Raw genomic sequence first — 12,344 nt, 5'->3', positions numbered from 1 at the left:
CCATCATTCACTGACAATACATATTCTGCTAGTAATACTCAGATCTTATTGTAAGCTATTAGCTAACAACTATGTTCAGCAATTACTAATTAAACTATTCAGAACTATTAGAGACAAAAAAGTATTTATGTAGTTTGCAATAATATATAATGTAAACTGTATCTTCTCAGATGCATCAATTAATTAAAGCTGTGTTTTAAGTGGAGATTTAATGTTTATTTCAATGGAACACTATCTAATATTACACCATTTTAAAAAACATTGCATGTGGGCTTCTTTAATTTCCATAACTGGGAAGCTCAATGAACAGCCTTGTTACATCTTCCTGAATAGGAAACGCAAGTCCATATTTGTCAGCAATTTTAATGCTGATAATTATCATCAATTGCTTACTTTCATAAATTATGCATTTTTTTTTCCCTGAGGGGTTGCTTCTATCCTGAGAAAGCAAAAGGGAAAGTTACCAGTGTTTCAAAAGAGCCATATAATGACATTAAAAGGAGCATTAATAATGGCATCTCAGCTAGCACTGCTCAAGAAAATGAAAGGGATGATCTATTCAGCATATGTGGTCTGGTTATGTGGAAGCTGAGCACTTCACCTATAATCCCAAGCATCCTTTGAACCACTCCTTATCAATAAAGTTTGCTACCAACTCTTCAACACAACTGGGCTAACAAAGACCACCATATGAAGCTAATAATGTCATTTCCAATCACTAGTTTGCTCAACTTGCTTGTACTTCTTATTCATTTTTTTTCTCTACACATCCTCTTTACACGATTTCTCATGATCTGCCTTCAGATCTTAACACTGTAAGTACATATTCACCTGCCTGGTGGTTTTTTATTGTCTTCATTGGGACTACAAAGTCGGACTGTGCACTATGGCTTAACATACCATGTATGTAAATTACTGTAAGTCCTTAGGCCATTAGGCTGCAAAAATTTAAGTTTTAAACAACATAGCTCAAGTTATTTATTTATAAATAGCTACCATTTATACTTAGGCATATATACTGCTTGACATTTTTTAAGACTGCTAACCAAGATGACAATATTTAATAGAAAAGCAAAATAAATATTCATTACTGAGATACAGAAAACAGAAGCTAAAATGTAATCCATTCTGACACGTCTCAACATCAGATCGTACAGTACAAGCATTAAAGAGAAAAATCCTTAATAAAAATCATCCTAGGTATCTACATCTGCAGTAAAAGTGGTTTTCCACATGCTCTTTGTTTCTTTTTTCTTTTTTTTCCTAACTTTACTCACGTGGAAGTACTACTAAATATAGGAGACCATTTTTTATTGCCAAGCAATATAGACTAATAGCTATTCATCTTGCAGAGCCACTACTTGTTCAGAAAATTATTAATTCTAACAACATATACTAATTGACACTACTAAAAAAATATCTTTCTGAGTAATAGGCGTAATGGTAATACAGATTACATTGGCTCTTAAAGCTTTCCAAACAGAGATGACCCAATTCTTCAGGAACATCCACTCAGTATTTTAGTTTTCCAGAGTATTCATTTTACCTGCTGCATGTTCTGGTTTGTGACAGCTGTAACAGACTAAAAATGAAGCAATGAACCTTTGTAAACTTTAATCTTTCTTTTGCTGTAAGCAATGCTTTATCCACACCTGAAGCTGGCAGAGTTGGAGATAATAGTGTAGCAGTTCTTCAAGTATGCAACCAGAAACTCATTTCAGGGTTACCAACTTGAGAAAGAGATGGTCTCTGCAGCCAGAGCAGGTCTGTGACACCGTGCAAAGGAGAACACCCTGCACCCAAGAGCCTCACAGGCGGCATTTCCCACATTTCCTTCATCTGTAAAGTGTGTAACCCTGCCAGAAGCACCATTGAGTTTTGTTCCTTTTCTTTCCGGGAAGATGATTAAGCAAATCCCTAACACAGACTTCTGGATTAAAAAGTAAAATTAAATCAAGGAGTAATAAAGTCTTAAGCAATCAAACTTGCCTTTGCTAAGACACTGGGATAGAAGATGACTAGGTAGGTGGTTGGCTCCTCACCTCCTCCAAAAAATGACTCTTTTCCTCCCTAGAGCCCTGTTTGAACACAAAGCAAGTCTGAAAAAGAGTTCTCCTTGTTTTTAAGAGGCTTGGAAACCATCATCCCTAAAAAGGAACCACTAGAAGTGCAAACAAAGCTTCTCTTCTTTTGCAGAGGTTGTGTCAAAATGTTCATCAAGTCTACTCAGAGCATGTTCCTGCACAGCTCTTCTGAAAATACCATTTTCAAATAGGTCAAAATGATCACGTTTTTGCTCATCTGAACTCAGAATATGTTTTAGAAAAGAACAAGCACATCTTTTCTATCCTGAAGCTCCCATGTAGTCTCTAGATAGAGAGGCATATCTAACATCATTCTTCTGCAGTCATTTTTTAGCTTGTGATGCAGAGACAAAATCCAACCAACTCAACAAAAACCACAAGAGCAAAGCCAGCTGCTTTCGTGGCCATTTCTATGCAAAAAGCAATGCAGTGAACAGACACAAAACGCTGCATACATTAAATCTATAACAATCAGAACCTGCAATGAATGTCAAGCTTAATTCCATTTGGACATTTTTTGCAACTTCTGTGCTGCTAGGAAAGAGTCTAAATTGCTCATATAATTGCTATTTAAAAAAAAACTCAATAAATTTATTGTATTGAATTTTAGTGGAACTGAACTTCGAAGTTCAGAGTGCTTTGTCGAGTTCTTCCTTTTACACAACATGTGTTTGTCATGTGTCAAAGCTGACTCTACTTTCTCCCCTCCCCAGAATACCACAAATTCTTCTGTAAAATAAACAAAGGTCCGTCCAGAATCTCTGAAATTACCAGAGGCAACCTCTGTTTGAGATCAAAGATGCACATCACTACAGGGCCTTCTGCAACATCCCAGATTTCAGTTAAGATGAAATTTGCAACAAATGCGCAATCGACAGAACAAAACACTAACATCACATTCAGGGATATATCTAAAAAGAGCAGCTTTGACATTCAAGCCACCTTTTCTAGATATTTAGGATTCCCAATAGATATTTGTGGAATACTTGTCCACATATAGCATTTTTATAATGCCATTTAAGTCTGGCAAAAAAAACCCTTTATCTTTACTTAAAACAGAAATGCAAAAATTCTAAATTACATATTAACAATTAAGAGGAGGAAAAAAACAATTTTCTGTTTCTAATGCCTAGATTTATTCTGTGATGCAACTCATCACCCACTATAACAAATTGTGTATGGGGTCTTTATGTCTTGGAAGAAGAAAAAATAATAATAAAATACATTATTTGTTGGAGACATTAGATGTGCTTCTCTACTTTTTCTCCCCAAAGGAAAAGTCTCAATGATGTTTACAGGCTGGACCTAATTTACCTGCAACATACACATGCAGCAGAGGCAATCCTGATCCCCAAAGCTGCTATTATGGTTTAGTGAGTCAATAACGCAGAGAATTCACAGGTTCTGTGCATTCTTGAAGGCATGCACATAAAACTTCCAGTAAGTACTGACACTCAAGAAAATTGTGCTCATGGTATTTTTCTGTGACTGTTGCCACAGTACAATATAAATGCTACGTATAACATTCTCTCTGTGGGCTAAAATCAACTTAAAAAAAAAAAAACAAACCTGATAAATAAACACTTCATAGATACAGAACCATTTTCTCCAGTAGATGAGAAAAAAAATCTTAATAATTCATATACTTCCATTTTACCCACTTCAAGTGATTAAATTCTAGGGCTACAAACAAAATTTTGCATTATAGCTCAAATATGTATTTCTCTACGTAGTTTTATTACACAGTTTATTTTATATAGCCCTTAATTCCATCTAAATATGTGTAAAATGTTATATTCATTGTTTACAGGGATATATTTGAAAAGAGATTCAGACAACTCATTGAATTCCTGCAACAAAAGCCAGTCCTATCTCATCGATAAATAAATCACCTTAATGCTTTCTTCATTTGTTATTGCCTTATTGCAAAAGCATGAAGCTGAAGCCTAGAAAGTCAAAGTTAAGGCCTGACCTTCCATCCCTGTCCTATCTGGCCGCTCCCTTGTGTGCCCCTCAAACACACATGCTATCGTTTCCTGATGAGTTTAGAAGGGGTTATCAGGAGAATTTCAAGACATGTGTCAGTTTTGTAGCAACCTGAATGCTATACAAACATCTTCTGTGTTTAATAGGCCATTTGTATTTCAGTAGGTTTATCCATTCCCAACTTTATTTGTTTAAAGGTGCCTTAACCTTGACATAAATCAATGCTACGCATCTGAATAGAGTACTTCTAAAGAGTTTAAAAATTAAGCTCTTTGGAGAGCTGTATTTTGCAAGCATGCTTCTTTCAAAAAAAAAAAAAAAAATTACCTGTCAACTTCTTTGATCTTTTATTTCCCTTTGAAAATTATGCAATTTATTCTTTTACACTCTTCTTATGGTATTCTTTTAAAGATCACGATGAAACACCAGGTTAGTCACTATAAAAATGCCACCACCGCTGGCTCCCGAGTCTCTTTTTCTTCCTAATTCAACAATGAGTGTTTGTGTAAGACAGTAGGGCCAAAGAGTCGGAGGCCCCGGGTTGTGTCTTGAAGCAAACCCCCCCTTCCAAAGGAAAACAAAAAGCACTGAACCTTTTCTGCCACATGCCTGGTCCTTCCCCCACCACCTCTCTGGTGAAGACAGCCATTATTACATTTCCTTTCGGGTTATTTACAAGGTCTTGGCTCTGACATTGATTTCTTATCTGTTTCTATGACAAATGTTAAGTGTTAATAAGCTGTCGCTTTAAAGAAAGATAATGCTAAACAAATTATAGGAATTAATTGCTCAAAAACTATTACCTTTTTTGGTCATCACTGAAACAAGAACAGCAAAAATTGCTCAAGACCAGAAAACCAACTCTTAAAAAAAAAAAATAAATTAATAAGCATTAGCAGATTAAAAGAAGTTTTAGTTTAAACTAGGCAGTGTCTTAATAATCTAAAGCTATTTTGTCAGGGGATATAGAGTAACAGGGCAGGCACGGCTCACTAAGCAACTCTGTCTTTTAATTTGTACGTGAAGTTTTTTACTTCTTACTTTTTCAAATATTTTGCTCATGGTATAAATTTCAGGATCAAAGGTGAAAGTTGAGAAACCTTTTCAGTTACAGAACCATTAAAATGATAAACATTTGGGATCTCAAAGTACACTTCTACTCTAACTGTCCTTTCAGCCCGGCATTGACTGCACTATAATAGCTGCCAGCGTTGGGTAAGGATTAGCCTTTCATTGAGACAAAAGCAAGCATTCCTTAGCTAAATCAGCACTTTTTGCCATCAGACTCATAAAACCTTTTCACAACACAGATTTTCAAGAGAATCCTTTAGGGTTTTAGGATGCTGCTCCTTTTACTGAGTAACAAAATACACCCCGGGGTGTCTCATTGACCGCACTCAGCTGTCCTTTGACCTCCCCAATTGTTTGGCCTAACTTCAGGGCCACAGAATCGGCCTCCCCCCCCCCCCCCATCAAAAAGGCTAATGCTGCTTCTTCCTAGCACCTGGCCAAGCAAAATCCTAGAGGTTCCCCCCCTTCTTCCACACTCCTGCCGTCTTCCAGATGTTGCTGAGCACAATGCTCCTGCAGACAGGTTTTGGGGACCCGCCAGTGGCGCTGAGAAACGGGGCTGTGGCCATGACCCCCGGCTCTGCTCCGCGCTGCCCTTGCCCCAGGGATAAAACAGGTCATAAAGCAGGAATAGCCTTCTGGGTACACTGGCTATTTAAATGCAACAAGAAACTATGCGAGCCTAATATTGTGTCCTGAGATGAGCCTCCCCCATTAAAGAAGTCAGGAAAAAAAAAAAGACTGTAAGAATCTCATTTGGAAGCACAAAGCTATTCCCCATCACTACAAAGATCTGCATTCTTCTTCCCATTTGTTTGAAACACTTTGAGAGAACAAACAAACAAACAAACGTCCACCCTCCAAGCGCATAAACCATGTATTTAGCTAGTTGCTTAGGTATTTGCAGTGCTTCTAAGTAAAACAGCAGAAGAAAACTGTTACCACTTCAAAAGAACTGCCATTAAATAATGATGTTGACCTCATTGTGGATATATAAGAAAGAAATAGAGGCACAAATCAGCCCTCTTTGATGAAGGCTGTTTAATTATATGAACTAGATTTCAAGATTTCTTGAGAACTTATGAGGTTGTACATGCTCAAAGCAAAAATAAAATTGTTATTTACAGTCCATACTGTTCCTAAAATGCAGTCAATGGAAATGAAAGCACAGATGCTGAGCACAAACATACCATCTATTGTCTCTTAGGAAAGCCAAGTACAGTACCTTTGCAGATTCCTTTTAGCCTATCTGAAATGCAGTCATGATTAAAGGGTGCAGCTAAGAGTTCATGAAGTCTTGCTGCAAAGGTTTTTAAAACTCCTGAAACACCTGAAAATAAGAAGGGAGAAAAAAAACAAATAAGAATGACTTATGCCAACATACAGTTTGTAACAAGCCAACAAAACCTGCCTATCTAAAGCCTGGTCTAGGTTGAAAACTGAACTAGGGTGGGAAAAGGAAGACTGACCACTTAAAAAAGCATCTGTTTTTTCACAGATATACTTGGGTGAAGCTGTATGGCTGCTTCTCTGCATTCTGCCACATGTAAAGTACAAGTTTGTCACAGAATCTGTACATTTTTGGCACTGATGTCGCTTTATGAAGTATTAGGAACTTAGCACATCAATATGAGAAAATGAACTGCCACAGAAACAAGTAAAATAGATTATAATGTAGAAGTAATTATTTTACAATTGGTTTAAAAAGAAACAAATTAAATGGGTGAGCAGTTATTTACACTAAACTGGAGATTAATGTTCAAAATAAAGTCAGAATTAGCTGGTTGCTATCATATCTGACATCCCCTGAAGGTATTTAAGTGAAAACATTTATAATAGGAATTGCAATTTATAAGAGAGAATACACCTGAAATACCTCAAAGAATGGCAACAATGGTAGAGCAGGCAGCATGCAAAAGAGTAACTCCTAAAATACCTACAGCTGTACAGAGCAGTAATTAACATCAGGAAAAGCTTTAAATTAAGTTATCATTGATTGGACTTCAACAAGACTGTCTTAGGCACACAAGCTGGTTTGGTTTCTCAATAGAAACGGACAATATTTTTCCCAAAAGATTTAAAAGAATTTTCCACGGTGCTCACAAACAGGATTTTAGGCTTAAAGCTGGGACCACAGCCTTACGCCTGCTGTCAAAACCTGAGCGAACGTCACTCTTTCAGGTGTATACCTAGAATTCAGAACCCAGGATTTAAAATTAAAATCAATATAGCTTTAAGCTTCCTCCCCTTCCTCCTGTTTTTAAAACTCAGCCTATCTAAGAGAGCAGCTGTAACCCTCACCTCTCGCTCAGGAGGAGTTTTGGGTAGGATTGTTGTGTTCCAAGGAAAGACACCAAACAACTCTATTGCCGGGGGCGGCCGGTGCCACCCTGCCCGGTGCATCCCTGCTATGCTACGAGTGAACCCTTGGCAGGTGGCCAGCAAGGTCAGCAAGACAGCTCCCCACAAACTGTAGGGCTCTGCAGAGCCTCCAGTGATTGCAGAATGTCAGTAATCCAATTCCAACAGCTCCTGCCTCTGAAATTGCTATTTTTCGGACACGTGCTGAACATTTCACCTGCTAATAATGACATTTTTGTATTTTCTTCTAATTACACTCAAAGCTAAGACCTTTGGCCCTAGGCCACAGACCTCTATTCAGGCTGCACACATTCTCTTAAACGCCCTGATCCTTTGTTGTCACTCTCGGTCTTTCATCTATTATTTACATCCATTGAGAAGAGAGATACTCTACCATTTGTGAAGCTTTAAAGCTTCTAATCATCTTAATTTCTTCGCCTTTCAACCAGTGCTTCCCCTTATGGACCAATGCCAATAGTGTGACAAAATAATTTTTCAAGCCAAGATGCTCCTAGACCCTTCCCAAACCTTGACACACACACACTGGGCTGGAAGGTCCTTAGCTGCTGCTTTTGCACACACAGACCTTTGCTCAGTGGGGGCGGGGGAGATGGATTTGCTTGTCAGTGGCTTTGGGAGGGGGTTTTCTTGGGGTTTTTTACACCATTTTCTTTCTGTTAAAATGTCTAACTCAATTAGTTCAGCTAAATCGGAGATACTGTAGTGAAGCTTCCCTCTTTTAAAACCATTAAGTACCTTCTGAAATACAAACAGCTACGAATTTTAAGTTTACTGTTTTTTTCCAAAAGCTGATACGCTGGTTTGGTTTTACACTGTTACGTGCCCCCTCAGTACTGACAGATGCTCACGCAATATTTAAGACACACAAAATATCAGTAACCCTTTTTCTGATTATTTGCACCATTATTTTATCCTAACCTTACAACACAATGTGACAAAAATACAATTTCTTCATCTGACGTTCACACCATCTCCTTCTGATCCCCTCTTATTTGCAAATGAAGGAGGAAACAAATCAGCGGCATTGTTGTCAAGGAGCAGAAGATCTCTTCAGAATTCATCAGTCAGCAATCTTTGTTTCCAAGACCTGTGGGATCTGCTCACACGTGATCCATCTTGGCTTTTTCTTCCACTACCGCCTGGCTTACTTTTGATTTCTAACAGTGCTTCCTTGTTGTTCGGCCCCTCTCAAGACCCCCAACCCCCTTGTCTTATTTTCACCATTTGCTTCAACCAGCAGTTCACTTGAGACTCATCCATCTTACAATGCCTGAAGTGACAGATGCTCTTAGGAATGACCATACTGCCAAGTGAACAAAAGATAACATCACCTCTAGGAACTCGGAGAGAAATACAACTTCAACCCTAAGACAGGGTTATCCTGACGGACACAGCACCATAAACCTCTCTCAAGTGGAGGGAGGGAAAAAATAAAAGAAAACAAAACAATTGAGGAGAAAAGGAATCTGACACAAAGGCCAAAAAGGGTATTCTTTCTGTTGTAGCTGTAGTTAGTGGTGTTGATGACCTTTTTTTTTTTCCTAACACTCCATGGAAGAATTTTTTACAGTTTACCTGTGATAAAATCAAGAAACACAAAGCGAGTGGAGAAATTTCACACAAACACTGTCTCAAGATCCCTACAGACTTGACGGGAGGAAGAAGGCACTTTGGAACAGTTTCAGCAGCATGTCACACAAGTCCTTCGCCAAAACACAAACATCACCTTGTTAAAATCTACACATCCTACAGACCAGCTGTTGCTCAGTTAAATTCTCCAGGAATTCAGAATCATCATGCAAGCCTGTGTCCTTGACAAATGCATACTGTAACTGGAGTAAGATTACTTTAATGTTGTGGGCGCTTGATAAATCTGCAGTTTGCAAGTAACAGCCCCCCAAGTGTTTTGACATTTGAGTACATACCATTTAGAAAAAAAAATTAAATTAGAATGATAGATTTTTCAGCCAACACCCACATCCCCATCTACAGAACAATGCCTGTTTCTAAAGGAAGACCCGCTCTCTGTGACTAACAAAACTGAAGCAAGAAGTGCTGACTTGAAATATGCCCCAAATTTTCTACCCAGTTGGTGGAACAGGATTTAGCGAAGAGACAGGAATCCTGGGTGGTGCTAGAAATGTCTTACTTAACAAAGGAAAAGTCAATATTACCATCTCTCAGTGACATATTCACAAAAGTGATGCCACAAATGCGGGGAATCCCGTCTCCACAATGAGATGCAAAGAATTCCCTTTTCTCTCAGCAAAGCTTTAAACAGCATCACACGTTCAGTTTTCAAACACTACAGGAAAAAAACATCTTTACAGCACCTGAGATTGACAACATGTGAGTTTAATGAACATAAAAGCTAGAATTGTAAAACAGAGACCAAGATAGGGGGCCTATTAACCAGACACCTTCCATGCAGCATAAAGTCAGGGAAAAATCACAATATGCACTTCTTTAGCCTTATTTATTAATTTTATTTAGCCATATTTACTAATTTGTGATGATTTGTGAATTTAGGTCTCTATCCTGAACGGGAATCTTTCTATTGCACTCTCGTAACATGGCCAACATCAAACCACCAGACTGTAAATACAGAAGTAAGGTATAAATGCACCATTTTTTAAGATAGTTTAATTTCCATATATTTAATGTCCAAAATGGTACTGGAAAATCACTTAACAACCGCTCAGGTTTGGTCCTTCCTAAAGCAGATCCCACCTCTGGACCCCACACCACATTTAGAGTTCCTCCCACATTCTGAGCCACCAGATGACCTGGTACTTCAGTCTTTGATAAAATCCCATTCAATTAGGGAAAACAGTTACACATAGGAAACTCTACAGAAGATAATTACTGGTACAGGACTGAGAGTTGTATGCAAGACTTTCCAGCTCACATTCCAGCCTTCTCAGTCCACATGGACTCTCAGTCCTGTACCAGTAATTATCTTCATGACTCTATTGTACCTTGAGTGTCACCATGTCCAGGATGACTTTCTGAAGCTCCTTCCAACCCAATCAAATCAAAGAAGCAAATAACAAAGTCTGCATTTCACATCCTCCCAGGAAAAAAATCTTGAAAATACGTAACACTTTCATGTGAAATATTTGGAAGATCTTGGAATCAGACACGGACCAAGAAGTAGTAAACTGTATCCTGCCTTATAAAATCTATACTCTGCACTTAAATGGGCTTATCATACAGACAGTTCTTACACGTTTTATCTCCAAATATTTATCACAGTAGAGAGAAGTGTTTATAGTTAATATGCAATCCATCTTCTGCATGCTGCTGCTTTTAAACAAGACAAAGAGTGAGGGAAAAGGTCAAAACTACTAGAAAGCGTGCTGAATAAAAACTCTGACATTACAAACATTTTGATAGAAGAGACAAGGTGTAAAATATGTTCTTGGAGCCAAACTCCATATGCAGCAGGGCAGGCCAAGGGTACTGATGCAACCAGTTGTGAACAGTAACACAACTGGTAGTGTTGATGTGTTTAGGAACACCAGGCTGCTTTGAAAATCTCTCATTTAATGAGAACAACATTTTTCAGTCAAAGCTGAACATTTTCACATGCACACACATAAAATTAGTTCTCATTCTAATGCAGTTTTACCATGGCATAACTGAACTATTGTTATTACACTTGCAGGTAACTTCTGTCATTCCTATGAAGTTATTGACACTGAAACATGACCTTGAAATGACAGCTCCATTAATGCAAGTCTTACTGGGAAATGTTTCAAAAAGCCCCGATTAAATTAACTACTTTTAGACACAATAGGATCAATATGTATGCAGAGAATGTACACTCCCATGGCAAGTTCTGCTTGCTTGATTGATCAAAAACAAACAAAAAAAATCCTGTGGCCTTCCAGATCTCAGCTGGTGCCAGAAATCCACATAGGAAAAAAAAAAAGATCCATCTAAATGAAACACTGAAAAGGTTTACCCTTCACCAGTCTATTTGCACTTCAAAAACTCTAAGTCCTTCAGCTAAACCCCGGGGTTGAACCATTTCAAAAATGAGAGGGGGATGGCCATGATTTATCTTCCTTCTGTGCTCTGGACAGAGCTGTAAAATCTGCCTGCTGGTGCGTGTGAGTGTTACAGACTCATTTTCAGTAACCTTGGATATTTACCATTTTTAGAGATAACTCTGCCCAATTCCTCACCATCATTTATCTCCTTCAATCAGACTCAAGTACAATTTCTAAAGCAAAAATCTGATTTCTGCTTCCAGGCACCCAAGCCGATGAAGCTGAGTCAGCAAAATGGCCAAGCATCCGAAATCCTCATTTCAGATAAAAATACAGAAGACCTTATGCATATGTGCAAGTATCAGTTGTTGCCTCAGTGAATTTGTGCTGAGGGAACATTTGTTTAAATGATATAATTTAAACCTACCCCTTTTAATGACTAGTATCAAACACATTTTTAGCAATAAGTCCAAAATAATTTTCCCTTTGTAAATAATCAGTGGTTAGGTTGTGCAGGATGCATTTTTCAGTCCTCTGCACTTCAAGATACATTACCAATAGAAGGAAAACGGAGATTTCATGGGTCACAAACTTCAGGGTTACAAGGACCTTCCATGCTGTTGTCAGCCTAGTAAAACTCAATCAATATACTCTTGCTCTATACATCCACTGTTAAAAACCCTGCACCTGAATTTCTACATGATTTTTCTGGAGAAGGAGCACCAACTCAGCAACATTACTGACATTCTTTGAAGATAAAGTAATACCCCAATATTTAATTAGCATTTTAAAAATACAAACACATGGATATACAAATGAAATATAT

At 38.0% G+C, this 12,344-nt stretch overlaps 1 protein-coding gene across 17 annotated transcripts in view; it reads right to left on the bottom strand.

Moving 5' to 3' along the window:
* GREB1L (GREB1 like retinoic acid receptor coactivator) overlaps window positions 1–12,344 on the bottom strand; it is a 143,050-nt gene that overhangs the window by 74,379 nt on the left and 56,327 nt on the right. For 15 of the 17 annotated variants that reach the window (XM_065053298.1, XM_065053296.1, XM_065053295.1 and 12 more), the window contains one exon: window positions 6,367–6,471. The exons of the other annotated variants lie outside the window; for them this stretch is intronic. The gene's annotated coding sequence lies outside the window, so the exon portion shown is untranslated. The remainder of the gene's footprint in view (window positions 1–6,366; window positions 6,472–12,344) is intronic. 17 annotated transcript variants of the gene reach the window in all.

This window comes from Columba livia, chromosome 2 (assembly GCF_036013475.1).
Source record: "Columba livia isolate bColLiv1 breed racing homer chromosome 2, bColLiv1.pat.W.v2, whole genome shotgun sequence".
Taxonomy (NCBI): domain Eukaryota; kingdom Metazoa; phylum Chordata; class Aves; order Columbiformes; family Columbidae; genus Columba; species Columba livia.
Note: the sequence above shows the minus strand (reverse complement) of the source record. Positions and strands in the feature narration are given on the sequence as shown.